The sequence below is a fragment of the Sceloporus undulatus genome, chromosome 1 (assembly GCF_019175285.1).
Source record: "Sceloporus undulatus isolate JIND9_A2432 ecotype Alabama chromosome 1, SceUnd_v1.1, whole genome shotgun sequence".
NCBI lineage: Eukaryota > Metazoa > Chordata > Lepidosauria > Squamata > Phrynosomatidae > Sceloporus > Sceloporus undulatus.
The window spans coordinates 283,620,453-283,626,589 of record NC_056522.1 but is presented as its reverse complement, the minus strand read 5'-3'; the positions used below and the strand labels follow the sequence as shown (position 1 = coordinate 283,626,589).

General features: G+C 40.2%; 1 protein-coding gene across 5 annotated transcripts in view; it reads left to right on the top strand.

The window, feature by feature from the left end:
- KIAA1549L (KIAA1549 like) overlaps nucleotides 1-6,137 on the top strand; it is a 278,122-nt gene that overhangs the window by 249,677 nt on the left and 22,308 nt on the right. The gene's annotated exons all lie outside the window — the stretch shown is intronic.

The window sequence follows — 6,137 nt, the reverse complement described above, 5'->3', positions numbered from 1 at the left end:
TAATAATAATAATAATAATAATAATAATAATAATAATAATAATAATAATATAGTTTATTTATACTTCCCGCCTCTCCCATGGATCTAGGTGGGATTACAACCTTAACAGACACTTAGTACAATTTACAATCAATACAACAATAAAATACTAACACTGAATTTAACAAAAATTCCTATTCTCTAAAAATTACAATTCGTCCATTAGCCAACAATCAGAGTCAAGGAAGAGCAGTTGTCATAAGCTTTTTATATGGAATTCAGTGGATAAGCTTGCCGGAAGAGATCAGTTTTGAGTGCCTTCTTAAAGGCCTCTAAGGTAATAATTTTTGTTGTTGAAGTAATGCACTTGCTCCACTATCAATTATAACTTAGTTTTTATATTTATCTCCATCATTTTGAAATAGTTGTTGTTGAGTCAAACCAATATCAACACGACTAGAAGATTTCTGTTTAGGATTAAAAACTTCTTTCTTAAAGTTGCTTTTGCTTTTAGTATTCAGTCCCTGTCTTTGCAGCTTTTGCAAAGCTCAACTCTAGTCTTTGACTTGTTAACATTGTTTGTTTGATTTGGGAGAAAAGGAAGTCTTTTTCAAATTGTCTGCAGCAAATTGAGCTAATTTTATGTCTGCTGTTTTTGTATCATAGTTGTCTTTCATCAAGTTTTGTCTATTTTGAAATTCAACAATTTGAGCAATAGCATCTTGTGAAGAAACATCTACTTTAACTTGTGAAGCATTGATTATTAGAGAGTAACATTTTGGAAGACTTGCCAAAACAGTCCAAATTTTGCATTTTCTGGAAAGGATTCTCCAGTCTGCTGTAATTCCAGACAAATTTCTCATAAAGCCATTAATATGCTGATTTAAATATTAAGGATGATGCAACTTTGTGTCAACAAGTTTGATCATGACAACTGTTTGATTAGAAGTACTTGGTGAAGTAAATACTGTCTGTAGTTTGTTCTACATTTGTTTTGCATCAGTTAAACCTTGAATATGGTAAGCAATGCTGGGATCTACAAACAAGCATATATAAGCTGCTGCTTTTTCTGCGTTTTCATCAAACGGTTGTTGATGTATTCCTGCTTCTGTGGGTCTCTGCCCTTTTATTGTTTTAAATAGTCCCATTATAGTCAGGTACATTTGCTTTTTCCATTACCACGTTTTATAATTTGTTCTAGTTAAAATTTCAGTGATCATTGTTGGATTAGGATTAGCAGAAGCCATTTTCTATTATTTGAGTAGAAAAATCTTTCTTGAAGTCATATATTTTCAGGAGAAGCAGTTTAAAAATAATCTGGAACATCTTCTGAGACCTCACTGTGTCTAAATTGGGACCCTTTCTGGGCAGCACTGGGTCTAGACTGAGACCCCTTCTGGGCCCATAACCTAAAAATGTGGGGTGCAATTTTAGTTTCCCAGGGTGTTAACCCTTTTAAAGGTAAACTAAAATATGCAGATATGAAAGTTAAACTTGTTAGCGTTCAGCTTTCATCAGCAGAGCAGCAAAAACATATATTTTAATATGCTTTCCTAAAGAATAAAAACTAACTTAAAAACAACAAACATGTAGTTTGTGGTTTGTTTGTTTTTTTTTTTAAAAAAAATGGCTTTAATAAATATACACATAATAAAACTAAAACCTAATCTAACTGGAGTTAATATAGCAGGAAGCTGTTAACCTCACTCAGGAGGACTGTTACTGACTGCAGACTGCAGTTACTGACTGAGATTGGCTGCTTGCCGACAGTTGAGAATGTTCAGAGAGTCAGTTAAACTGCCACTTAAGATTGGCAGTCAAAATGATAGAGGGGAAGGGAGGAAATCCCTGTCTGAATAAAGAGGAACTGGAGAATGCGATCATAAAATTTCCAACAAAAACCTACAAAAAATTGACCATTGAAATGATATTAAACTATTACAATATTTAAAAGATTGTTTGTTTGAAAGTAGAATACAATTTTTAAAATATAAAATTACTTTAAAAACCATACACTTTAAAACAATACACCACTCTCAGGACTTTAATTTTCCATTTTAAATGTCTGTCTAAACAAAAATGTCTTAGCCTGCCAGCGGAAGGACAACAAGGAAGGAGCTATTCTGGTCTCCCTGGGGGAAGGGAATTCCAGAGTCTAGGGGCAGCCACTGAGAAGGATCTCTCTCGCGTCCCTACCAATCATGCTTGTGATGGTGGTGGGCCTGAGAGAAGGGCCAGACTGTCAGCCAGTGGATCTGTTTCAACAGGGTATTGTGTGGTCTCTGTAACCTGCCCCAGTTAACCTGCAGCTCTTTGGACTAGCTGAAGTTTCTGAACACTCTTCAATGGCAGCCCGAAGTAGAGGACATTACAGTAGTCCAAACGGGATATAACCGAGGCATGTACCACCAAGGCTAGATGTGGCACCTCAAGCAACATGTACAGCTGGCGCACAAGCTTTAAATGTGCAAAAACACTTCTGGTCACTGCAGAGACCTGGGCCTCACCTTTAACAATGTTTCCTCTCAAGCTATTTTATGATTCTGAAAAGGGACAGAAGACTGCATCCTATCCAAGATCTCAGGGATGTCAACTCTTACATCACCACTAAGAAGTCCAGGATGGTGACACTTTCTGAAGTTCTCTCTATAATGTTGTGGAGATTAGTTTGTGATTAATGATCTCCAGGATGCATACTTTCATAATTCGATCTTCCTTGCTCATTGTTGTTTCCTATGTATTGTGTTTCCAGACAGTTGCTTCCATTTTTGTGCCCTCTTTTTTGGCTTTTTGACAGCACCATGCATTTTTACCAAGTAACAATAGCAATAGCATTTACATTTCTGTACCATTTCATACTGAACTAAGTAGTCTCTTAAGTGGTTTACAACATGTAAGCTAATTGCCCCCAACAAGCTGGGTACTTATTTTAGTGACCTACGGAAGGATGCAAGGCTGAGTCAACCCTGGAGCCCTGGGATTGAACTCACAACCTTGTGGCTGCAATACTGGCTATAGTACTGACATTTAACTGCTTTGCCATCAGGGCTACATGGTGATAGTGATGGCCTTCCTTCATCTTCAGGGAGCCTTGCCCTATAGACACGGCTGGCTTTTGGTCTCCAGTTACCAAATCAAGCTCTTCTGCAACCTCCACATTACCTTGTCTCTGCTCCACAATCTTGGTCTCCTTATGAACCACAGGAAGTCACAGTTGCATCCATCCCAATGAATCCAATATATTGGTGCCATACTGGATTCTTAGTTGGGCACAGCTTACCTGCCTCTCAACAGAGCACACTGGATTGTAGAGACCACTCTGCATACATTGTGCTTCAGCCATTGCTAGCAAAAGATGTGCAGATATTTCTAGGTTTGATGACCTTGACTATCAACAACCCCCTTCTCTCTCAGCTTTGAACACAATCTTTCCAAGCCTGGTTTCTTTCCATGTTCATGCTAAAATTAGACAGTCTTCTGATGAGTTTCTGTACCCCCCCCTTCATTGGTGTTTACTCTGATGGACATTGCTGTCAAACTTGATTGTGAGCATTCCATTCTACATCTTGGTGCCCATGAGAATAGTGACAATAGATGTATCTGCCCAAAGTTGGGGAACTCACATGAGACCTCTAGCCATCAGTTACTTGGTCTCTTCAAGAGAAGAAGAACCACATCAGATTTCTCAGTCTACTTGCTGTGGCCAAGGCTTTCAGAGCCTTTGGATCCCTCCTCAGCAGATATCATGTGTAGGTCATGAGAGACAACACAATAGAGGTGTTTTTTTTTAACAAGCCAAGAAGCACCCAGTCCCAGATTCTTCTCAGTCTCACCATCAGGTTTTGGGGTTGACAGATCATGAGGGACTTCACTCTTATTGCAGTTTACCTTCCAGAGAAGAAAAATGTTCTGTCCAATGTTCTTGACAGAATGAAAACCCGGTCTCATGAGTGGATGCTGCTTCTTTGAGTCTTCCACAAGGTATTTAACTATTAAGGCCACCCAGTGGTGGACCTGTTTGACAATGTGGACAAGCATGAGTGCCATCACTACTGTGCCTGGAGATCTCTTCAGTAAGGCATGCTATGGGACACATTTCTTTCTTTACTGGAATAGACTCCTCCTCTATGCCTTTCCTTTCTTTCCACTCATCACTAGGGTCCTGGTAAAGATCAGGGAAAATGATACATACAGCATTCTAGTGACACCATGGTGGCCTTGATAGCTGTGGTTCACCACACTCCTGCACCTGTCTTTTCATTACTTTCACAGACTCCTATCATGATCTCCTCACCCAAGATGATGGTTGGATTCAATGCCTGGATGTTTGCATCCTTCATCTCAACAGCTTGGGGGATATTTGCCTGGATGCATTAGCCATCCTTCACTCTGCATTTAGACAATCAACTAGGAAGTTGTACAGCTATAAGTGGAAGTGGCTCCTTACTTTTCTTAGTGACATTCATTTGGACTGGCACCAAGAATTTATTAACCATATTCTTCAGTTCCTGTTTTCTTTGGCATTACTGAGTCTCTCCATCTCTTCAATAAGAGTTTATGTGGCTGCTCTCTCAGCCTTCATTCATCCTCAAGACTTCCCTTCTTGGTCTGTGAACCCTTTGGTTAAGCTTTTCTTCAAAGGTTTTGTTAACACTTTTCTTCTTGGACTCCCATTACTAATGAGATGTCCTTTAGAATCCATTGCCTTATGTGACTTGCTGGTCCTCATGTGGAAGACTGTTCCTTGTGGCCATCACTTCTGCCAAGAGGGCAAGTGAGTTGACCATTTTGAGGACTGACACTCCATTCCTCCTTGTTCCACAAGGACAAGGTAGTCCTGTTTCCAGATGTCTTTTCTTCCAAAAGTGGCTTCCTCCTTTCCCTTTTCTCAGAACTCTCACTTCTGACTTTCTTCCCGAATCTGTGCATGGTTGATGAACACACTTGGCACACAAATGACTTCCCTTTGACTTTTATCAGACAAAACACTTCAGAAAATCCTGTAGACTTTTTGTTGCCAAGTTCCCTCACAATGCATTTCCAAGTGGGTGGCTGTTACCATCTAGTTCAACTACGAGACTTCCAGAAAGCCAGAGCCTTCCTCTGTCCATTTCCATTCCATGAAGGCTGTCTCCACTTCATCTGTATTCTTCACAGGTGTATCCATACAGACTATCTGTCAAGAAGCCATTTGGTCTCAGGATCTTATGTTTGCAAAGCACTATAGACTTGATGTTCATGCCAGAGATTCCACTTCCTTTGGCTTCTCTTTGCTCCAATAGTTGCAAGCATAGTCTCACTCTCCATCCAGGTGTGCATAGCTTGATAATCTTCTATATGTATGAGTTACAGAGACCACAAAGAGGAAAAGTAGGTTGCTTACCCATAACTGTGGATCTTTGAGTGGTCATCTGTGAACTCACACAACCCACCTGTCTCCCCTCTATTGCCATGTTTAACATTCTTGGTTGGTGACCACTCCAGCAAACATGGAGCTGAGGTGGTTTGAGCGAGAATCTTACTGAGCATGTGTTGTATCGGGGGGGGGGGGGGGGGGCGGGGAGTACTTCAGCTGAAGAGATCCAGCTCTAGAAGTTTCCAAATATGGTCTGTGCAAGCACAAAGATTCCCATATGTGTTAGTTCACAGTGACCACTGGAAGAACCACAGTTACAGGTAAGCAGCTTAGTTTTTTGGTATTGCGATATTTGGTATTTTGATATTTGGTATTCTGATATCCTTCTCATGATATAGCCTTCCTTTCTGGAGGAAAAATAGGTTTTAGACATGCTGAATTTGTAGGGGAAAAGTTTAAGCCATATGCTGGTATACCTCTGTTATGCCTAGGCCTAGCAGCTAGTGAGATGCTACTCGTGTATTCCAACTGCCATTGTTCTGGCCTATGAGGGAGAGAAGAACAGCCAGCTTTGGCTCAACTCTCATTGTCATCTCCTTTCTCATTTAGATTGTAAGCGTGAGGACAGGGGACTGTCAAAATAAAGATTTGTAAGCTGCACTGAAAACCTTCTGGACTAATACACAAGTACACATTGAAATATTCAAATAGAATTTTGGCCTAACACAGCTGGGCAGATGGACTGGTCTATTGGCAGTGCAATGCTAGTCCAGGAAGTGAAGTGAAGGCTGAAAGATACCTA